Source organism: Bos taurus, chromosome 12 (assembly GCF_002263795.3).
Source record: "Bos taurus isolate L1 Dominette 01449 registration number 42190680 breed Hereford chromosome 12, ARS-UCD2.0, whole genome shotgun sequence".
In the NCBI taxonomy this organism is placed as follows: domain Eukaryota; kingdom Metazoa; phylum Chordata; class Mammalia; order Artiodactyla; family Bovidae; genus Bos; species Bos taurus.
In genome coordinates, this window is record NC_037339.1 from 9,190,833 (window position 1) to 9,216,212 (window position 25,380).

Sequence of the window (25,380 nt, forward strand, 5' to 3'; positions counted from 1 at the left end):
ACAATAGATATCACTGTGGTAGTCTATGACTAGGAAGGAATAAGGAGGTATGAATAGGAAAGTTTAGATTTTAGATGCTCCCCCCAAATCTGACATATAAATCATATGGATAAACGTTTGCTATTGATGCAACATTTTGAATACACTAATATAAATTTTCATGATGAGTGCTTTGAGGCCATGAGATGACTCTTGGGGGGAGTGGGAAATGCATTTTCCCAGTTTGCTGGCATTTATTTCCAAGAAAAGGCTCATATGCCGATTGACTGGGTTTCAGAATATAATCACCCATAACTGGATCCTTTGTGCCCTCAGTAATATGCTTCTATCCACATTACTATTTGTCATTTATGGCTGACTTTTGCTTCAGCTCCAAGAAACATTCCTTGCTCCCTTATTCACCTCACACGGATTCCCTTTTCCTTATTTCATGACTCTTAATGTCTGCATCACAGAATTTAGCATCTATTAGAATTATGTATCAAAGTGTATAATACCTTGTCTTCTTCCTTTCTGTCTCTCCAGATAGATTATCCAACATCTCAATGTCAAGGACCAATACAATGCTAGGGATTCCGTAGATGTTCAATAAATACTTGCTCACAGAATTGATATGGTATTCTTTTAGGATGTTGATATCTTTATGTTCTTTGTTTTACACAAAAATAACTCTTCTAATGAAACTTTTATGACCTGCTCCTCCTTTAATCTGGAGGGATACTTACCATTAGTCTCAGGGGGCAAATCCTTTTGGTTTTCTAAGTTCAAAAAGACCTCACTGTCTACTAATCTCCCCAAAAGAAAAGCAAATGATCCACTGGGCCACAAAAATAGGTGCTCTCCTTCTCTATTGTGTTTTCACAGTGCCTACTCCAACCTTCCTGGATTAGCACATGTGCATGCATGCCAAGTCACTTCAGTCCTGTCCGACTCTTTGAGACCCTATGGACTGCAGTCCGCCAGGCTCCTCTGTCCATGGGATTCTCCAGGCAAGAATACTGGAGTGGGTTGCTGTGTCCTCTTCCAGGGGATCTTCCTGACACAGGGATCAAACCTGAGTCTCTTAAGTCTCCTCCACTGGTAGACAGGTTCTTTACCACAGGGGCCATCTGAGAAGTCCAGATTAGCATGCAGTGATCCCTAATAGGTTTTTTATTTTTATTTTTTTTCCCCAAACCTCCTGAAGTATTACAAAGCAGCATAGAACTGGGAGTCTAGGAGTTAGACACAAAACTAATCCACCACCCATAACACACAAAACAAGGGATGACAATTGGAGAGTTAAAATTATATGAATTCCATATATATATACGGAAGTCAATACTTTATTCTTTCAGAGTTTAGATGGTTTTCCACCTAGGTCTTCTGTTTAAGCCCTAACTTTCTATTTTCCTACTTCTTGTTTCATATTTTCTGTAGTTTACTCTGTCTTTGAAGGTCTTTTTGTTTGATGGCTTTTAGCTGCACTGGGTCTTCGTTGTAGCACGTGGGCTTTCTCTAGCTGTGGGCACTGGCTTCTTTTGGTGCGGTGCAGGGGCTTTTTACTGGGTAGCGTGGGCTCCTCTAGCTTGAAGCATGGGCCCTGAAGTGCATGGACTCAGTAGTTGGGCACATGGGCCTCTCTAGTGGTGGCAAGAAAGCTTAGCTGCCCAGAGGCAAGTGGGGTCTTAGTTCCCCAACCAGTGATCAGACTGTGTCCCCTGCATTGGAAGGCAGATTCTCAACCACTGTACCTACCGGGGAAGTCCTAGTCTTCCCAGCTTTTGCTTTAGGATTCTTACAATCTCAGCTAATCTCAAATGCTCACAATCTCAGAATTCTTACACTCTCTTCCTCCCTCTTTTTATACCTTCCTCAGAGCCACTCACATAATAATGGAGACCCTGCCCTGTCTTTCTCTTTGTGTTGTGAAAACATGTCAGGTTTCAGCCAGATGTTAATGTCATTGACCTTTCTGGCTCTCCCGCTGAAGGCTTCTAAAGTGGGTAAGTGAGTGCTGGTGTCAGGGAGCTTGGGAAACCCTGGGAAGTTTGGTGTAAGATTACTTTTTACTGGAAATGACCATGGCTTCTAGATTACATGGAGGGAAACATCCATCACCACCATGAGTATTAACTCTCAAAGGCAGTCTACTTCATATGAGGCATGCATCTTCATCCTTTTATGATGTCTCTAACCCTTTTCTTGAGAAATGAAAAGTGTATTCACGGATTCCCAAATCTGTGGTGACAGTGGAATCCAGTATTAATTGAGAATATCATTAACTCTGTCTGAATGTTCTGATATAAATGTTATTACTGTCATATTAATTTTTCTTGACTTCCAGTGTTTTTTCCTGATAGCAATGGAGGGTCCACCTCTATACCAATGCACAATATTTATCATGTCATTCTCCAAAGCAAAATCCCTGAGGCTTACTGCTTCTATCAGTATCATCAATCTTTTTAAGATTGTTCACTATCTGACTTCAATGTACATTTTTCTATAGTGTTTCTCTCTAAAAGCCTGGCCACGCATCTCTTTACTCTTCCATGAATACTTCACACTCATGCAGCCCATTGCATTATTGCTGTCTTAGATCTTCATGGAATGATGGTTTTACTTGCTTCTATTTGTCATGCGAGTGTATGTTCCTCGGTTCTTTGTCGCGTCACAACAAAGATTTGGAGCGACATTAAAGCCCTTGGCGCGTCACAGCTCTCAGGTCTTGGACAAACTGTGTTATAGCTGTTAGGCAAATCAGTGTTACAGCTCTATTTTATTTAGAAGATAGCAGGAGAGAGACACAGTGAAAGAGAGAGAGAGAGAGAAAGAGCGCACGAACGTGGGAGAGAGAGAGTCCCTGAGAAAGCGCTTTGGCTCCTCCTTTTATATGTTTTTTCCTCCACCTGGGCCTGCCCTATGCAAATTAGGCTTAGCCAGGAGTGCTGTTTGTTCTGCCTGAAGTCTTCACTCTGGTCCTCGGACCTTCCTTTGACCTTCCTTGTCTTTTAGCCACCGCCATTTTGAACTCCTTTTCCCTATTCTACCTATCTAACATGTCTAAAGCGTACTCATTCTACTAGTTCCATTTTATCCTACATCCTCTATAAACAATGTGGAGTTTAAGGGGGAAAGGTCACTATTTCCTATGGTACTAATTTCTAATATTTCTAGATAGAAAGTCACGCATCATATATTCCATCTTGCATTCTTGCTTAAATGTTTCCTACCACTCATTCCTCTTTGAAAGCAAGATTAGTTCCTTTCACCAAGGAAATGCTTTTCTTTTGTTTGTTAGTTTTCTTTTCCTTACTGATTTTGTAGCACTCATGTGTTCAGTGTAACAAAATATTAAGCAGTCAATACTTAAAGGTTTTGCTGCTAGCTCTGTGCTACGCTGAGATCCGTGAACTCTGGAGGTCAGAGATCCAGGGTCAGAGACCAGGCTTGACCACTGGAGCTTTCTGTGTAACAGAATTTTGTTGAAGTATAACAGAGCTAGAGAAAGCTTCTGACATAGACATCAGAAGGGGGCGGAAAGAATGCCCCCTTTCTAGTTCTTAGTGAGGTGTTTTATGTCTGTTAGAAATCAGATAAGAGACACGTCTAGGCTGAGGGGGTTTTACCAGGCCCCTCTCCCACAACATGCATGTTTGAGATAGGATGGCAGGAGGTGTGTCATCCCTTTTCATAAAACAATGGACATGAATACTGGTTTGTTGAGCCATTATCAGCCCAAGATTTAAGAAAAAAATGTTAGTCTTAGGTGGAACCATTTTGAAGAAAGACAGATTCCAAAGCAAATACACAGTTTCATTAACATAGCTTAAGAAAAGCATTTCCACCAAAAAAAAAAAAAACAGATTGGTTAGCTCAAGGCAGTGCCAGGTGTCCTCGACACAGAATTAAAAGAGCCTCTTTTAATTTTGTGTACAGAAGGAAAAAAAACGTCTGCCACTGGCAGTTTATTTCCTCCTGCGACTTGGGGACCTCTGCCCTCCTACCTGCTACCCTCTCAATACTAGATAAACTCAAATGCATTTAATACTGCAAAAGGTCTACCCTAGTTCAACTACTTTTTCTCTACAACTTCTCCTCATTCACTTAAAAAGAAACATTTACATATCTATTCTCCAGTGTCCTATTAAAATATATCAGAACAGTGCTGCTCAAAGTCTAGACTGTGCACCTTCGTATATCCATGAGCTGCTTTGCATTGGTTCAAAGTAGCCTAAGAACAAAAACTGAGAAAGCATTTACAGACTTTTATAACAATTTGACAGAGTTATTTCACATCTGTTTAATTTAGCAACACTAAAAACTAAGCCTGGGCCTTGAGTTCTGTATGTTTTGTTTTATTTCACTTTCATAGGAGCTATGTGTAGGATAGTATATAGTAGGGATCATATAGTATATAGTAGGGATTTAGTGTAGTATATAGTAGGGATTTTCCAGAGAAACAGAAACTATAAAATATAGACATATGTGTAAATATATATATATATATATATATATATAATCTCAGAAATGCATTCCTTATTATAAACAATGGACTCAGGAGATTATGAAGGGGTACAATCCCAAGATCTGCAGAGTAAGTCAGCATGGAGGAACTAGTTGGGGAAACTCTGTCAAACTCAACTAAAAGCATGAAGATTTGAAAGAAATTCAGAATCCTGATATGTTGGCTGGTCTATGAGGAAACAAGGATTGGTAATAAGATCAGAAGACATCCGTTACTCATCAGGGAAGGCATCCATGCTGCAGTAGCCAGTGTAACCCGGAATCATTCGACTTCATCATTCGGCCGTTTAAAAGGACGAATGTGTAGAGGGTACATTGTGAAATTGCAATATTAGAATGTTTTAGAATTCTTTTATCTGAGCTAATCAAAGAATTAATGGGGAAAATATACAACAATGTTTTCTGTAATAAGATAGTAGGAAATATATTTATTTTTTACTATGGCATTACAGGCACTCAAGGTTCATCTTATATGAATTTCCTATTCTTACTAAGAACTATGTCTTCTTAAAAGACATCAGATTCTCATGGTCTTTTGAATCAAAACAAGTTCATCTCTCTTCTTAGATATTCTTGAAAATTATGGTTAATAATCTTTGAGATCTATGAAATACCTTTTGAAAAATCTGACATAGGGATGGAATTTGAATATACTAACATTTATGGAGACAAATATTTTCCAGGCACTAGGCAAGTATCTGAGTACTTCATATATAATTTAAATTAGACCTTACAAGCAGCCTATGAGGTAATCATCCTTAGCTTCATTTTACAGAGGAATACATTAAAGTTTAGGCTTCTCAGGTGGCTCAGTGGTAAAGCATCTGCCTGCAGTGCAGGAGACATGGGTTCAATCCTTGGATTGGGAAGAATGCCTGGAGAAGGAGATGTTAACTCCAGTATCACTGCCTTGAAAATCCCATGGACAGAGGAACGTGTTGAGCTATAGTGCATGGGGTCACAAAAGAACTGGACGTGACTTAGCAACTAAACAACAGAGTTCAGAAAGTTAAACACCTTGCTGACAGTCGCTCAAATATTAAGTGCCAAAATCAGGATTTGCATCTAGATCAACATAACACCAGTGCCATGCTCCTTGCAACAATGAAAGGGGGGTGGGAGTGGAGGCTAGAATGACACAGAGGCGGGAGGGAGGAGGGGAGGAGGGGGAGAAAAGAGGGAGGGGCCCAGAGGGCAAGGATGAGACAGAGAGGCCGCCTCCAGACACACATTCACAATTTACAGCTCCCAGCTGCGGACCCGATTCTGTGCAAATCAAGATAAGATTATAAGATTCTCCAAGCCAAATCATCTGAATGCATTTCAAATTGGCCTGCAGTGACACAGCATTCTGACGGGGCTGAGTGAAATTGTTGTCACCTGGTGAGAATCGACTTCTCCTGATTCCTCCTAGAGAGCTGGCAAGCTTTGAAATGTTTTTGCTCGGCGTATGTGAGAGAATGGAGAGGCGTTTCTTATCTTGAATCCGACATGCTGTTGTCCTGGTGATATACAATCTTATCATCATGAGTGAGCATGAGAGAAGGGGTCTGTCCTCTACGCCCGGCTGCTTTAACGTGGGACTGAGGTGGTGTTTTATCACCACTCTAAGAAGGCATCATCATTTAGGTATATACGAGTTACTCAAGTAAACTTCAGTCTAGTTAAGGCCGGAAGGCTTGTGCATCCTATAAATCAATGAGGGAGTCCTTTCCATTTTCTTAGCTTCGGCAGTATGCTCCTTGGTAAGTTTAAAACAAATAAATAAAGGCAATATACCTAGGTGAAATGAAAGGAGACAGTTGACTGATGATAGGAGCTCCAGTTCTCACCAATAAATTTTATCTTGAGCTATTTCATAATGCTTTTTCTCGCCATGTGTATTTATTGACAGTTGCATACAGCCCTTGCTCTGGTTATCATCAAAGCATTGAATATATTAAGAAACCTATCTCAGACCGACAGAGTTTCTAAAGGTTGAAAGAGGTCTATTTAAGCAAAAAACATCATTTTTGAACTTAAGCTTCTGCTGTCAAAGCGTTGATAACAAGTGGGAATTTGCTTCACTTTTATTTGCATAAGGATAGGACTCACTGTTATTCCAAAGAACTATTATTTGGGAAATAGAGAATCAAGGGAAACAAGAAATAGCCGTCACTATTTAACTTAGGTTTGGTTAAAGAATGAAAAATTTATTTGATAGAGTGGACCTAAGCATGTTAAAAATTGTTATCTAAGGGGTGTTAACCTAACAGCTGCTTTTATTTAGGTAAAAGTGAGTTGGTTTTCTGCTGCATTATTTAGCCAAGCCTTCATGATGTATCTTCTTACAACAGCATAGCTAAGTAAACAATGAACCATAGTCAATAAAACATGGAAGTCAGCGCTAGAAATGAACTAACAATCCAAACCCCATCTGTTAAACACCAGTTGAAGTACAATATAATTTAGCATTTACCACTTAGTAGCTGCAAATCTTTTCAGAAGATGTTATTGTCATCATTTATCTTGAGTAATCATTTTCTAGTATTTGGCAGTAAGAATGTTTTCTGAAAACTTAAAAGTTTCCTTCCATTTTCATACATGGAAACAGTGGCAGACTTTATTTTCTTGGGCTCCCAAATCACTGCTGATGGTGACTGCAGTCATAAAGTTAAAAGATGCTTGCTCCTTAGAAGAATGCTATGACAAACTTAGCGTTTTAAAAAGCAGAGATACCACTTGAATGGCAAAGGTCTGTTTAGTAAAAGTTAAAGTTTTTTGAGTAGTCATGTATGGTTGTGTGAATTGGATCATAAAAAAGGCTGAATGCTGAAGAATTGATGCTTTCAAACTGTGGTGCTGGAGAAGACTCTTGGACAGTAGGGTGATCAAACCAATCAATCCTAAAGGAAATTAACCCTGAATATTCACTGAAAGGACTGATGCTGAAGTTGAAGCTCCAATACTTCAGCAACCTGATGCAAAGAGCCAGCTCACTAGAAAAGTCCCTGATACTGGAAAAGATTGAAGGCAGGAGGAGAAGGGGACAACAAAGGATGAGATGATTGGATGGCATCATTCACTCAGTGGACATGAGTTTGAGCAAAGTCTGGGAGACAGTGAAGGACAGGGAAGTCTGGTGAGCTGCAGTCCATGGGGTTGCAAAAAGCTGGACACAGCTGCCTGAACAGCAGCAACCAGTTAGTTTGCTTGGGCTGCTGAAACAAAGTATCGCAGACTGGGTGACTTAAACAACAGATGTTCCTTTTCTTTTAGTTGTAGGGGCTGGAAGTCCAAGATCAAGGTGCCAGCAGGGCTGGCTTCTCCCTGGGTCACTCCTTGACTTGCAGACAGCCCCCTTCTCACTGTGCTCTCACCGGGCCTTTCCTCTGTGCAGGTCCATCCCTGGTGTCTCTTTCTATGCCTCCTAATCATTGCTTATAAGGAGACCAGTCAGACTGAATCAGGGTCACCCATATGGCCTCGTTTTAACTTGTCTATTTAAAGGTCAAATCTTGATATAGTGGGGATTAGGACTTCATCATATGAATAAAGTGGGATTGGGAGGTCACAATTCAGTCTGTAGCTCCCTATTCATTATCTATTTTGTGATTTAATCCTAGTGGATAAGCCCTTCTTTGTATTCATCTCTGTCAAAGAATTCTACATCTTTATTTTTTTATTTAAGGTGAATCTTTATCCTTTCTTCTTATCTTCACGTTTCCCCATTTTAAAGACATATAAATGATTAATTATAATAGATTATATTGTACAGATAGGGGCTTCAAAGTAAAACATAGAAATAATTCAAATGGATATTTGGTAAATACCAAATGGTAAAGTGTTAAAATTAACTTGAGGTCATAGAATGATCTTTGTTATCTTAGGGTGGGGAAGAATTTCTAACAAGAAAACATCAAAGCAAACAGAAAAGGTGAAATACTGAAAATTAGGTTACAACAAATGCTTAAAAGTTTGTGCTCATTTAAAAAGTATTAGGATCAAAAAAGCAGACAATATATTGAAAAGCTATTTTTCCAAGACCTAATTTAACTTTTATGCAGAGTACATCATGTGAAATGCAGGGCTGGATGACTCACAAGCTGGAGTCAAGATTGCTGGGAGAAATATCAACAATCCCAGATATGCACAGGATACTACTCTAATGGCGTAAAGTGAAGAGGAACTAAGGAGCCTCTTGATGAGGATGAAAGAGGAGAGTGAAAAAGCTGCCTTAAAACTCAACATTTAAAAAATTAAGCTCATGGCATCTGGTCCCATCACTTCATGGCAAATAGATGGGGAAAAAGTGGAAATAATGACAGATTTTATTTTCTTGGGCTCCAAAGTCACTGTGGATGGTGACAGCAGACGTGAAATTAAAAGACACTTGCTTCTTGGAAGAAAAGCTATGACAAAACTAGACAGTGTGTTACAAAATGGAGAAACCTTTTTGCTGACAAAGGTTTGTATTACCAAAGCTATGATTTTTCCACTAGTCATGTACAGCTGTGAGAGTTGGACCATAAAGAAGGCTGAGCACCAAAGTATTGATGCTTTTGAACTGTGGTCTTGGAGCAGACTCTTGAGCATCCCTTGGCCTGCAAGGAGATCAAACCAGTCAATCCTAAAGGAAATGAACCCTGAATATTCACTGGAAGGACCAATGCTGACACTGAGGTTCCAAAACTTTGGTCATCTGGTTTGAAGAGCTGACTGATTAGAAAAGACCCTGATGGTGGGAAAGATTGAATGCAAGAGCAGAAGGGGTGACAGAGGATGAGATGAATGGGTCACATCATCAACCCAGCGAACATGAGCTTGAGCAAATGTCAGGAGACAGTGAAGCACAGGGAACCTGTCACGCTGCAGTTCATGGGATCACAAAAAGTCAGATGAACAACAACTGTTGTTCAGTTAGCGACTGAACAATAACAACAACAAAGATGATAAGGGGATTTACTTGTATGTGGAATAAGCAATGAACTTCTGCATATTAGTTTATGTGTATCAGTTTATTAGGAAAAAAATGGAGCTTTCAATTCATAAAAGAGGAAACAAAAGCTAACAAGCACATTGCAGACATGCTCAAATTCATTTATGAATGTAATAATTAAACAATTGAGAATGAAAGCATGTCACTTTTAATCTGTTAGAAAGCTGGATAATTGCAAGTGTTAGTAAGGATATGAGGATGGCAGAATGTTGATGCACACTTAGTTGAGAGACAAGATTGGCATCTCCATTCTGGAGATCAAATTACTTATAATTTGTAGGAATAAGCACAGTCTGTAACCCAACAGTGCCACTCCTAGGAGATTCTTGTAGAGATTTCTAATGGAAACAAACAAGAGTATTTGTGACAGCATTCTTGTGAGTTCAGGGAATTAGAGTTAATCATGGTGTCTATCACTGTCGGAATGGATAAGTAAAGTGTAATTAATACACTCCGTGGAATTCAAGTAGAAGTCAGAAGCAATGGAATATATCTGCACATAAAAACATGAAGGGAATTTCAAAGTTTAATGCTTGGTAGAAAATGGTAAGACAAATGAGATGTATGACACAGTCAATTTATGTGCATTAAAATACATGCCCGCAAAACAACAGCACACATTTCATGAAAACGCATAGGAAACCGCCAGTGGATACAGGAATGGAAGGACCATCAGCTTTAAAGGGAAAAGAAAATATAATGAACATAGATCAGAAAAGACGAGTGTAATCAACAGAACTCTATGCACTAAAATATAAAAGAAGGGATACAATTTCTAAGAAATCTTGCAGAGTTGAGTTTATACTTGGGAGAATGCCTTTACAATAACATATAAACATTTTCTGGAATCAGCACATTTTCTCTAAAAGATCTTTAAGTGAAATGGTGACCATCATGACCTTCTGGGAAAAAGATAGTTTCAGTAGATGAGTCTTTGGCTTCTTATTCAGATTGAAGCTTCCATCCAATCGCACCCACAGCCTAGAGCTCTTGACTAACACTCAACCTTTACTTGTTTTGAGACAATAGCTTTTGAGTTTTATTTCTTTACTTAATAATAGAGGCTTTTTTCATTTCCTCTCATTTTCATTTTGCCTTTATAATTCAGTTTAAGTCACTCAAAATCAATTCAGAATTAATTTATTTTGTGATACTTTTTTTTTTTTTAAGTCAAGTTGAAGATGTGAAAAAGAATACAATTCAGAGTAGAAAACTTGGTATCTCATCCCAGGTTAGTTCTTCAAGCACCCTTTTCTTCCAAGAAATTCCCACAAATTAAAGAAACAGATCCCAATTGTACCCAACATAGAAATAAATATAAAAGCTCATTAGGAAATAATTTGTGGGTGAAACTGCTTCATCCATGTTTCTAAATTTTTTTTTTAAAGTCTATCCTTTACATGCTATCCTTCCTTAAATACAAATTTGTTTCTTCATACCTTCATGTACCTTTAATGGTTCTTCTTTGCTTAGAGCATGTCTTTGATACTCATTGCTTTAACTAATCCAATCTTCGTTTCTAGTTCTAACCTCAAAGCAGATCTCAATTCCGAATTCTCAGGAAAGGAAAATTCTCACATATTCCCTAATTATGTGTACTCTATTTTATATGTGGCTCTTCTCTATCTGATAAAAACAAGCAGATGTTACCAACTCATTATGTTTCCTCCTCTTCTTAGAGGTATTTCTTCAGTGGAAATTCATAGTTTCTTATTTTGTTTGAGGATCATAATTTGTTTATAATGCTTTTGCCTTGTTTCTGGTATTACACATATGAATATGGTTGTTTCCATCTTCATATAAAAATTCAACTCTTAAAAGGTAGACTGTGTGCTTGCTCAGTGGTTCAGTCATGTCCAACTCTTTGTGACTTCATGGACTGTAGCCCGCCAGGCTCCTCTGTTCATAGGACATCCCAGGCAAGAATACTGGAGTGGGTTGCCCTGTCCTCCCCCAGGGGATCTTTTCAACCCAGGAATCAAACCCATAGTATCTCCTGCATGGCAGGCAGATTCTTTACCGCTGAATCCCCAGGGAAGTCCAAAAGTGACTATGCTTTTATAATTTCTGAGTAACCCCTCCTCCCATCTCCAGTTCTCATTCTGCTTTCTGCATACCATAAACATTCAGTGAGTACTGGATGACTTGAAATGGCAAAAGTTTAAATAATTTTATAAAATTTTCTCAGAAATTAGATTCTAAATTCCTATAGCTTCTAATCATACTAATTAGGTTACTTATTACAATTGAGTTAACCAAACTAACAGATATCTTATGTGTTGACTACGGTGAAGAGAACACAGCTGAGAACTTTTGGTACAGTTAAGAAGACATTGACAAGAATAGCTGTGTTCTGGGGTAAGGAACATACTGTGGTATGGATTGCCCTCACTGGAAACAATGACAACAGCCCTAAGGATGTAAATACCACACTACCAACCAGCCCTCAGCTGGTAATTTAGTGATAATATTTATCTAGAACTTGCCATTTATGAGGTGCTTGTATACAATAATGGAATGTTTTAAAAACTGTACAAGTAGGTTCTATGGTAAGTTACCCCTCTGCTACACATGATAAAATTAAGACCAAGAAAGTTTAAGGAATTTCCCATTGTTGTAGATCTCATGCTCGTTTGCTTTAGTCATATGCTACTCTTTGCGACCCCAGGGACTGCAGCCTCTGAGGCTCCTTTGTCCAGGGGATTTTCCTGGCAAAAATACTAGTGGGTTGCCGTGCCCTCCTCCAGGGCATCTTCCCTTCCCAGGGATAGAACCTATGTCTCCTACATCTACCTACGTTGCTGAGTCTCCTGCATCTCTCCACTGCTAAGCCATTGGGGAAGCCCAAGTGGGCCACGAGTCCAGGGAATATTGTCTCCTTGTCTATGCTCTTAAACTCCACATGTATTGGTTCCCATGATGTAATCCTGACTCTAACTTTGATTCCCAATATACAGTATCAGAATAATCGCATTCTAGTGGACACTTTTGTGGGGCCTTCTTCCACTAAGAATATATATTTCCCTGCACCCAAGGGCTGCATGAAAAAGGAAGACAGGGAGGAGAAAAAGGGTTCTTTTTGAAACAGGAAAACATCCTTAGTTTGATGCTTTAACTTTAAAATTCTGACTTTGAATTCAAAAGAAACTGAAAATGCAAAATTTGAAAAATGGGAGGACTGAGGTACTATTTGACAAGTTGAAATCTTTCAACCCCCTACACTCTATTCTATAAGTAGAAATGAAGGCTAATAAAAAATGACATAAGTTATAGAAAGCAAATAACATTACCCTTCTGCACATCTGGATAGGAGAATATGAATCGCATCCCCTTCTCCTCACTGCACATACCTATTATATGAAATAGGTGATGACAACCATCAAGTCACACATTCACTGAATTTGAGTAGGATTCTTATTTCACAAATTTCACTCTGCAGGAAATATCAGAATTTTTTTTTTAACTTTAAATTAAATATATTTGACTCTAAGCCTTAAAATCCTTTGATTCTAGTGGAAGGAAGACAGATTGATTTCATGATCTGTTACCCATGCAGACAGTCCTTACTCCTCCTCCAGAATCTTTTCTTTTTTCCTTTTCTTTCATCCCCAACCTCTAGCCAAAAATAGGGTAAGTTCCCCTCTTCCATCTCATTTTTGGATGCTTAATAGATTACTTTCTGAGATCTGGCAAGTGTGGATAGATTGATGACTTGCTGGCCCAGTAAATCTTTTATTAGTATTTTAAAGTGATGAAAAATTGTATACTAATTTTCTGGATAAAAATCTGGATTCTTCCAAATAATGGGCAGATCTGGCAAAACTGGGTTTCAGTCCCCCTTGATGGCACCGCTGCCCCATCTAGATGAGCCTTACGAGCTTCAGTCTCCAGCATCAGTACCGAGTGTCTGCCAGGACACTAATCTGATGGTCATCACTTATCATCATATTGCGCTACTGTTCTTGTATGGGCTTCGCTAGTGGCTCAGCAGTTAAGAATCTGCCTGCAATGAAAGAGATTGGGGTACAATCCCTGGGTTAAGAAGATCCCCTGGAGGAGGAAATGGCTATCCACTCCAGTATTCTTGCCTAGGAAATCCCATGGACAGAGGAGGCAGGGCTAGAGTCCATGGAGTTTCAAGGGTTGGACTTGACTTAGTGACTAAAACACCCCTCCTTGTATAACAGAAAGACTTTCATTTGGCCAGGTCATTTTTGACCTGAAAGGCCATAATGTTCCCCTCAGGTTGACTAAATTTGAGACTTCTCCCTGACTATAGGTCTCTGACCTCTCATTTCTTTGGGGTATAATAGAAAACTTGAAATTTTGAATTCTCTGTCTGTCCCTTTGGAGGTAAAGCTTCTCTCAGGATCTTGGTAGTTTTACAGCCCATAAAGATCTTTCTCAAGGACTGAGGAGGCCTACTTTTGAAATGTAGTCATCAAAAGAATTAGTGTTCCTATCTCCCGTTCTCTGTGGGATGCTAGAGCCTAATTTTGATAACTTACAATCAACAAACACAGATGGCCTAATCACATAGCCCAGCCTCCCCATCACATCCTCTTGTATATTTTCATTAGTTCGTCCCACTTTTTATTTCAGCAAAATTGAGTTCAGTCTCTCCCTCCTATTGCAACAGTTTTGACCCTTTGGTAATTATCTTGAGTAAAGTTTTCATTTCCTGTTTAACTCTGTTTGGTGTGATTTTTCTTTGATAATATCAAAACAGGAAAAGAAAAATGAATTAAATTTTAAATTAAAAAGGAAATGGAAGAATACTCTTTAGTGAAAGTAAAGACTGCTCCTGCAGAAGTAAACATGGAACCAAATGGAGCCTAGGTGGAAAAAATTAAAGCCAGTCTGCTTTGTTCACTTAGGTGCTGCCTGGCTCTGTTGGTATTTGAATTTGTGACCCCTGGTTTGTACTTTCACAAAAGCCAGAAAGAGAGGTTATTTTCAAATGCCTTCTGCTGGAGCCCTGAACAGCCCCTGAGGCAAAGAAACACAAAGCCCTACTCGGAGTGGAAGGAAAAATGCAGAGCACAAAACACAATGAACTCTTACTCTTTGCGATTCTTCCAGAGCAGAGAAAACAAAACACAAACGAATTTTCCAATAAATTATCCTGCCACGTAGTATTAGTAAAGCATAGTGTTTTTTCGCTCATCTTCCTTGCATTTTGTGTCTGTGATTACCAAGAGGGATCCATCACTAGCTTGCTTTTCCTATTTTGTAGTTTTTAATAAAGATAGAGCACTTTGATTTTTATTTTGATCTGTAGGATTTAAATGACAATATGATGAGGTAAAAAGCAATTTGAAATACTTTGAAATGTACTAAGATTCCTGGATGAAAGGGACTAGATAAATACTGATTCTTTTCAAGACCAACAGGCACTTGAATTTTTTTCTGTGATTTGTAAAAATGCCTGCTGCCCTGCTTGTTAATCTCCCTGGAACTCTGCATACTATCTTCCACTAATCCTTTTTGTAGTGTCATATTAATTTACATTTGCTATTGCTAAAGGTGTTCTCCAGAAAGGGATGATAAATCACACATATTTTCCAATTTATCATACTCATCTCATACTCGTACTCATAAATGTACTCAAAGTACATTTATTCAATTTCCAATGTATGGAATTTATTCTAATGCTTCTGGTTCAAAACTGCCCCAATAAGTCACAGCATATTAACTTCATCATTTCTAGGAGTTGGCATAGCACTTGAGTCATCCTAAGCACATGTCTGCAATTGTTTCTCAAAAGTGAAGATCGTTATACTACTTCAATTCATCATTATTTATGGAAAAGCTACTTGGAAGGTCATAACACAACAAATTATCTCATGCTCATCATTAAGATTTTTTTTTTTTTTCAAATTTAAGTCATCCTTCCACACTCTGGTTCTTCAAGACACATGCTTGAAAGCAATACATCCTGGTTCTGGGAGACTGGCAAAGATCAGACAGTCCTGTCTTATCTAACATTATCTTTTCATTATTAATAGATGCTTGAGTATTATAATTCATTCGTTAAGCACATAAACTGGAATTCAGGTACCTTTCAAATTTGTTGTATAGAACAATTTGACTTTTACATTGTATTCCCTTTGCTTCATTGTATAGGATTTAAAGTTTAGAAGTAAATTCAACTCAGAAGAACCCACATCACCTGAAAACAGAGTATCTGCTCTAATCAACTGAAGACAATTGTATTTGCCAAGGTAAACACTAATACATATTTCTTCTTCTTTTTTCAAATGTTTAGTCTTAAGCAGCAAACTAGTGTTGTTCTGTTTGGAGAAGGAGACCGCAACCCACTCCAGTGTTCTTGCCTGGAGAATCCCAGGGATGACGGAGCCTGGTGGGCTGCCGTCTATGGGATCACGCAGAGTCAGACACGACTGAAGTGACTTAGCAGCAGCAGCAGCAGTATTGTTCTGTAGGATGTATTATGGGGAGTTTATTACATTTAATAACTTCAACATTTACCTTAAACTTTAATTAGAGACAACTATTAAAATGATTTTCAGCACTTTTTATCTTTAAGCTACAGTGGCTAACAGGTATCACTGTTTTCTAATTTTTAACTGTAAGTCTTATTGTTTTCCTAACTCAATCCAAAATTTCTATTATAACAAACCATTTTGAGTATTTAAATCTACACAGCCTTTAGTTATACACTTTTTAAAGTATAGGACATTTCAAGAAGGACTATTCAGAGATAAGCCATCTTCAAACACTATAAAATATTGCATTAAACATTATTTAAAAACAGACATAAATGTGAATGTCCTGATAGTTTATCTATTCTGATGCTCTTCAAAACAGATTTGTTTTGTGTTAAAATTCAAATAGTAATGTGTGACAAGGAGATTTTTAGTCCTCAAAAATTCAAGGCATCTCAAATAAGAATTATAAATACTGAGAACATAGGAGGAGAGGATTTTTACTAATGGCTTTAATTCAGAGATCTCCATCTATCAGAAGGGGAAATTCAAACCTTGTATTCAAACCTTTTTTTTCTTTACCATTTGATATAAATATATCAAATATGATAATTTAAAAACAAATCAAAAAACATTACTATAACGTAAATTTATATTTTTAAACTAAATAAGTGAATTTTAATTTATAAAGATGCTTAGTGTCTATACATTGCTCATCTTATGTATTTCTTTAGTTTTCATCTCTGTTGTTCCAATTTCCCCTAAAAAAAGAGGCTCTAGGCCTTCAGGCATGGAATGGGTTGGGAGATGGGAGGGAGGTTCAAGAGAGGGGCATATGTATACTGATGGTTGATTCATGTTGCTGAACAGAAACCAGCCATATTGTAAAGCAATTATCTTCCAATAAAAAATGAATAATTTCTTAAAAAATCAACAACAAAACCCACAATTTATATTTCTTTTTTCATGTTGATTTTAAATAATCACAGATTCCAAATTATTAAAAATAAATAAGTTGAAACTAGTAAAGCCTTCAACCAACCATGGTCAAAATAACAAATGACTGAAAGATGATGAGAAAAACATGTATTACAAGTTGCAATTATTTTTGCATGTCAAAACGAACAACAACGACCAAAAGGGACAAGGAGAAGTAGAACCGGGTAGAAAACACGTGATTGGAGGAAAATGACCAGTTATTAAAGTATTTATAATTTTGATATATATATATATATATATATATATATATGTACACTAATGAAAAAATCATAATTTGCACAGTCACAGAAATAAAGCTGCATCATTGTTTACAATTAATGTAAGTATCATCTATCTCCTCCTCCTACTTCATATACATACCCATATCCAAAGTATTCTCAAAGCCTGGAGATTTTTTTATTCTTTCCTTGAATTGATTCTTGGTTTCAGTTTAATCAAAAAGAGAATCCTTCATTAAGAGTAAGTCTAAAACATACTGAGGTAAAGAAATGCTCAACTTTTGAATATTTATGCCAACTAGCATTTTAATACATAAGTCAAAGCACCAGACACACTGAAAAGAAATATTTGGATGTAAGAGTGAAAAAGTTGGCTTAAAGCTCAACATTCAGAAAGCGAAGATCATGGCATCTGGTCCCATCACTTCATGGGAAATAGATGGGGAAACAGTGGAAACAGTGTCAGACTTTATTTTTGGGGGCTCCAAAATCACTGCAGATGGTGACTGCAGCCATGAAATTAAAAGACGCTTACTCCTTGGAAGGAAAGTTATGACCAACCTAGATAGCATATTCAAAAGCAGAGACATTACTTTGCCAACAAGGTCCGTCTAGTCAAGGCTACAGTTTTTCCAGTGGTCATGTATGGATGTGAGAGTTGGACTGTGAAGAAGGCTGAGTGCCGAAGAATTGATGCTTTTGAACTGTGATGTTGGAGAAGACTCTTGAGAGTCCCTTGGACTGCAAGGATATCCAACCAGTCCATTCTGAAGGAGATCAGCCCTGGGATTTCTTTGGAAGGAATAATGCTAAGGCTGAAATTCCAGTACTTTGTCCACCTCATGCAAAGAGTTGACTCATTGGAAAAGACTCTGATGCTGGGAGGGACTGGGGGCAAGAGGAGAAGGGGACGACAGAGGATGAGATGGCTGGATGGCATCACTGACTCGATGGACGTGAGTCTTCATGAACTCCGGGATTTGGTGATGGACAGGGAGGCCTGACATGCTGCGATTCATGGGGTCGCAGAGTCAGACACGACTGAACTGAACTGAACTCAAGATGTTAAACCGGGAATGATATGTTTCAACATCATGAGGTTAGCCCTCTTGTGATGTCAATATGTCTTAGTTTAAGGTTTTAATTACATTTATAATGCTATTTATCTCAAATGCTCTCAGTTCAGAATCTAATAAGATATACTTGAATGTATAGTATTTATAAATAAATACATGTAAAAATATCTGTTTATATTAGATATCAAGATAGGCAGGAGAAACATCAACAACCTCAGATGTGCTAATGATACCTCTCTAATGACAGAAAGCAAAGAGCCTCTTGATGAGGGTGAAGGCGGAGAGTGAAAGGGCTGGTTTAAGACTAAATATTAAAAAAGCTAAGATCATGGTATCCAGCCCTATTGGTGCATGGCAAATAGAAGGGTAAAACGTGGAAGTAGTAACAGATTTCCTCTTCTTGGGCTCCAAAATCACTACGGACAGTGACTGCAGTCATGAAATCAGAAGACGATTGTTTCTTGTCAGGAAAGCTATGACAAACCTAGGCAGTGTTCTGAAAAGCAGAGACACTACTCTGCCAACAAAGGTCCATATAGTCAAAGCTATGCTAGTCCCAGTGGTCCTGTACGATTGTGGGGACTGGACCGTGAAGAAGGCAGAAGGCCAAAAAATCGATGCCTTCTTTAGCTGGAGAAGACTCCCGAAAGTCCCTTGTACAGCAAGGAGATTAAATCAGTCAGTCTTAAAGGAGATCAACCTTGAATATTCACCGGAAGGACTGATGCTGAAATTGAAGCTCCAGTATTTTGCTCCTCTGATGCAAATAGATGACTCATTGGAAAAGTCCCTGATGCTGGGAAAAATCAAGGGCAGAAGAGACTGTCAGAGGATGAGATGGCTGGACAGCATCACAGTTGCAATAAACATGAACTTGGGCAAACGCTTCCCTGATGGTTCAGATGGTAAAGCATCTGTCTGTAATGCAGGAGACCCAGGTTTGATCCCTGGGTTGGGAAGATCCCCTGGAGAGGGAAATGGCAGCCCACTCCAGTACTCTTGCCTGGAAAATCCTATGGACAGAGGAGCCTGGTAGGCTACAGTCCATGGGGTCGAAGAGAGTCAGATACAACTGAACAATTTCATTTTCACTTGAGCCAACTCTGGGAGATGGCGGGGGATAGGGGTCCTGGTGTGCTGCAGTCCATGGGGTCACAAAGGGTCGGACACGACTGGGTGACTGAATAACAACAACAGTATTAGATATACGAATAAAATCTATTGATTCAAAGCTAAGAAGTTTGTTTCAGACTCTTTGTGAGCAAAGATGGGAAACTGGCACAATTTTCCACTGGTAAGAGTGAGCAATCATGTTCTCACATTGATTAAGCCAGATCAGTACATCATCAGTCTCAACTAGAAACAAATAAATGGATGAGGTAGAATCTTCTCAAAATTGCATTCCTCATCCTTAGCTAATTTTTCCTGCTCAAGAGTCAGTTTGAGACTTTTTGGTATTCCTTTAACTTTTATCACTATTTAAAATTTACAAAAGCCTCTCTTATGTAATTGCTTAAGATATATCAAACAGACATTCAGACATGGGCTTCGCTTGTCGCTCAGCTGCTAGAGGATCTGCCTGCAATGTGAGAGACCTGGGTTTGATCCCTGGGTGAGAAAGATCCCCTGGAGAAGGGAATAGATACCCACTCCAATATCTTGCCCGGAGAATCCCATGGACAGAGGAGCCTGGTGGGCTGCAGTCCACGGAGTCACAAAGAGTGGGACATGACTGAGCCTGAGCCGTGGCTTTCACCTTCACTTTTCAAACACACTATTTGGGGAATATGAATAAATTTTTAGTCATTTGAGGTAATTATGTCAGCTAGAGTTACAAGAAACACACCATAGGCACAGTGTAAAGAGTTATTTAAAAATATAATCTGAGAGAACACATTCTGGTTCCATAATAAAGGCAACCCAGAAATTGGGGATCAATTTGTTGTTTTCACTCTTAGTATTTAAATTTATAAGATACTCATTTGGAAAAAAAAAAAGTACAAGTTGTCAAATGAGGTCCAAATCTGGAAGAAATTCAAGGTTGTTAGATTGATATCTGCAATGTCGCTGCGGCAGCTGATACTCTAAGTGAAAAACATCACATACTTTCAGAATCTTCTGTAGTTTGTTATGTCATCAATAGACTGTGAAACAATATCTTTTACTCCTAGTGGCCTTTTCACTTAAAGTACTTGTAATTGTTTATATCCATTGTTGTTTGGTTTTATTATTTTTGTGGGCCCTGGAATAAACAACTGCTGTGCTATCTTGTCCAGGAATTACACCTGATGTGGAGAAACTCATTTGTCCCAGACACTCTGACATTCTGATTCCTGGGGCAAACTTGAATAGAAACTTTAAGCAAGGCTTGATTATAAAACAATCTACAAGCCATTAGCTGTAACTATATTAAACTGTAGCAATCAATCCCAATGCCTGGGTCAACCAAATGAAGTAGAAGGAGTGAATTGCCTGAAACCATGGGTTACTGGAAATCTCACTGATAGGAAACATCGGGAAAATGAATGCTCATCTTTTCAGCATTTACTTGGAGGAGAAACTCTCATCCTAATTTATTTTTCTCCTGCTTTGTAAAAGTGAATCAGCTTCAGAGAAAATGACTGAAAAATATCAGCCAATGTGTAATTTTTTCAAAGTCATGCCACTTAAATTATTTAACTGATGTGATTTATACAATAGTTTAAATTAAAAACATATTTTGCTCCTTCTCTTTTTTATCTTTTGCCAAAATATTTTATTCATTAAGCCCAACCTAGAGTATCTTCTATTTTTGTCTTTCAGTTGAATAGATTCTGTTTATCCTGGCCAGCATGGAACGAGCTCACATGGTGGACATGCCACTGGCATTGCCGGCTTTGGGTAGGTCAGGATGAATTTGCTCAGATCTGTGATCATGCCAGGGCTGAAGCCAGAAGCCTCTTTCTCTGCAATCCCCATTCTAGTCACTCCCAGGAAGACATGTATAACATAGTTTTGTTTTTTTGTTTTTTTTTTTTGCTTTTCATGAATACAAAAGAAAAAACTGATTTTCATTTTATGTTTGCATTTATAATTATTTATAAAATTTGATATATATATATATATATATAGTTTGTGCAGTGTTTAACATGGACTGCAGCCCACCAGGCTCCTCCTTCCATGGGATTTGCCAGGCAAGAGTACTGGAGTGGGGTGCCATTGCCTTCTCCGAATGTTTAACAATACTCTATTAAATTTGTTAATTGTACTTGCTAATTGGGTTTCCCAGGTGGCGCTAGTGATAAAGAATCTGCCTGCCAATGAAGGAGACATAAGAGACACGGGTTTGATCCCTGGGTTGGGAAGATCCCCTGGAAGAGGAAATGGCAACCTGCTGCAGTATTCTTATCTGGAAAAGTCCATGGGCAGGAGCCTGGCAGGCTATATAATCCATGGGGTTGCAAAGACTTGGACATGACTGAGCATACACACACACACACACACACATATACACACACACCAACAGATGTAAACATTTTTCAGTCCCTTTAAGAGATCTGACATTTTAGATAATTATCCCCAAGCCTCACAAGATTGATGGCTGTGCATTTTTCATGTATCACTTGATAGCTTTCACAGTCTCAATAATATAAAACTTGTTCATAATAACACTTGACATGGCATTCAATGGAACCGCTCATTATATTTCAGGATATAATGACAATGATGATTTGATCAGTATTCCAGGTAGAGAATAGATGGCACATTGAAAATGGACTTCTGAGAGAGCTTCATCCCTTTGTATATAAAGAGATTATTTGCAAAGGTGAGAGCAGGCTGAGGAAGGCAAGTAATGCTGAAATGCTCTGGAACAGCCAGGACACGAAAGCTATTACCATCCCTCACCCTGAATGCATTAGTGGAAACTGGAGTAGAAGAGAGACATCAGCTAGGACATCAGGGCCCTAGGGCAAGAAAGACCTACACCAATGTCCACTCTCCTTTCAACTGACCTTCATTTCTGAATCTGACCTATACCGGAAGAGGAGACTAAATCATAGTCAATAGAGAGATAGTAGAGAAGCAAGTTTAGATCTACAGGGAATAAGATGAGGGTATTCAGTAAATATTTAATGAGCCCCTGGATGGCATATTTAAATATTACAGCACCATGATTTTTACTAGTTGAAAATTTGAACCAGAACTTTCAGAGAACACAGAGCTGATCAGTGGGAAAACTGGGGTTTATACTCGTATTTATTGCATTCTAACACTTATGCTGCTTTTACTATGCTTTGCCCCACATGGGCAATCATGTGCCTTATGAAAATTCCAATTTTTTTCTTGGCAGACAAGTATACATATATATGTACTCAGACTTCACCAGTGATGACTTCACATTAAGTGCACACTGACTGAGAACTGACTCTTCATCTTTCAGGTCTAAGCAGGCAAATCCTTGTCAACTGTCTATATTTCTGTACTAAGACAGAGGCAGAAGAAGAGTTTAAAAGATTACAAAAAAAGGATAAGACACAAAGCTGGCACAGTAAATGGGGGAAGTGGTGTACCAATATGATCTACTTTTTGGTTTCTAGAAACAATACAGAAGTCAAGAAAGCTGTAGTCTATATAAATATATATTCTATACATGTAGAAAAAGCACATTCTCAAACTAAATATGTTACTAATCGTCACTTCCCATTTGAACCATTGACGATTTGACTTCAATGAGCCTTGATTTCAACTGATACTGAATAGTCAAAGCAATATTTTAGATGTTCTCAATCTTTTATTTATTGCAAAGAAATAGAGGAAAACAATAAAATGGGGAAAACTGGAGATCTCTTCAAGAAAATTAGAGATACCAAGGAAATATTTCACCCAAAGATGGGCACAATAAAGGACAGAAAAAGTATGGACTTAACAGTTCATTCAGTCACTCTGTCGTGTCTGACTCTTTGTGACCCCATGAACCGCAGTGTGAGGCTTCCCTGTCTATCACCAACTCCCGGAATTCACCCAAACCTAAGTCTATCGAGTTGGTGATGCCATCCAGCCATCTCATCCTCTGTCATCCCCTTCTCCTCCTACCCTCAATCTTTCCCATAATCAGGGTCTTCTCAAATGAGTCAGCTCTTTGCATCAGGTGGCCAAAGTATTGGAGTTTCAGCTTCAACATCAGTCCTTTCAATGAACACCTTGGACTGATCTCCTTTAGGATGGACTGGTTGAGTCTCCTTGCAGTCTCAAGAGTCTTCTCCAACACCACAGTTCAAAAGCATCAATTCTTCGGTGCTCAGCTTTCTTTATATTCAAACTTTCACATCCATACATGACCACTGGAAAAACCATAGCCTTGATTAAATGGACCTTTGTTGGCAAAGTAATGTCTCTGCTTTTTAATATACTATCTAACTTCATGGCTGCAATCACCATCTGCAGTGATTTTGGAGCCCAGAAAAATAATGTCAGCCACTGTTTCCACTGTTTCCCCATCTATTTGCCGTGAAGTGATGGGACTGGATGCCATGATCTTAGTTTTTTGAATGTTGAGCTTTAAGCCAACTTTTTCACTCTCCACTGTCACTTTCATCAAGAGGCTCATTAGTTCTTCACTTTCTGCCATAAGGGTGGTGTCATCTGCATATCTGAGGTTATTGGTATTTCTCCCGGCAATATTGATTCCAGCTTGTGCTTCTTCCAGTCCAGCGTTTCTCATGATGTACTCTGCATTTAAGTTAAATAAGCAGGGTGAGAATATACAGCCTTGACATACTCCTTTTCCTATTTGGAACCAGTCTGTTGTTCCATGTCCAGTTCTAACTGTTGCTTCCTGACCTGCATACAGATTTCTCAAGAGGCAGGTCAGGTGGTCTGGTATTCCCATCTCTTTCAGAATTTTTCACAGTTTATTGTGATCCACACAGTCAAAAGCTTTGGCATAGTCAATAAAGCAGAAATAGATGTTTTTCTGGAACTCTCTTCCTTTTTCCATGATCCAGTGGATGTTGGCAATTTGTTCTCTGGTTCCTCTGCCTTTTCTAAAACCAGCCTGAACATCTGGAGCTTCATGGTTCACATATTGCTGAACCCTGGCTTAGAGAATTTTGAGCATTACTTTACTAGCGTGTGAGATGAGTGCTATTGTGCGGTAGTTTGAGCATTCTTTGGCATTGCCTTCCTTTGGAATTGTAATGAAAATTGACTTTTTCCAGTCCTATGGCCACTGCTGAGTTTTCCAAATTTGTTGGCATTGTGAGTGCAGCACTTTCACAGCATCATCTTTCAGGATTTGAAATATCTCAACTGGAATTCCATCACCTCCAGTAGCTTAGTGATGTTTCCTAAGGCCCACTTGACTTCACATTCTTAACAGAAGCAGAAGATATTAAGAAGAGGTGGCAAGAATACACAGAAGAACTATACAGAAAAGACTTCATGACCCAGATAACCAGGATGGTGTGATCACTCACCTAGAGTCTGACATCCTGGAGTCTGAAGTCGGGTGGGCCTTAAGAAACATCACTACAAACTAAGCTAGTGGAGTTGATGGAGCTCCAGTTGAGCTATTTCAAATCTTAAAATATAATGCTGTGAAAGTGTTGCATTCAATATGCCAGCAAATTTGGAAAACTCAGCAGTGACCACAGGACTGGAAAAGGTGAGTTTTCATTTCAATCCCAAAGAAAGGCAATGCCAAACGATGCTCAAACTACTGTACGATTGGACTCATCTCATAGACTAGCAAAGCAATGCTCAGAATTCTCCATTGGGGAAACAAAGAAAACAGTGAGAGACTTTATTTTGGGTTGCTCCAAAATCACTGCAGATGGTGACTGCAGCCATGAAATTAAAAGATGCTTGCTCCTTGGCAGTAAAACTATGACCAACCTAGACAGCATATTAAAAACAAGAGACATTACATTGTCAACAAAGGTCCATCTAGTCAAAGCTATGGTTTTTCCAGTAGTCATGTACAGATTTGAGAGTTGGACCATAGAGAAAACTGAGCGCTGATGATTTGATGGTTTTGAACTGTGGTGTTGGAGGGAGACAACTCTTGAGTCCCTTGGACTGCAAGGAGATCCAACCAGTCCATCCTAAAGGAAATCAGTCTTGAATATTCATTGGAAGGGCTGATACTGAATTGGAAACTCCAGTACCTTGGCCAC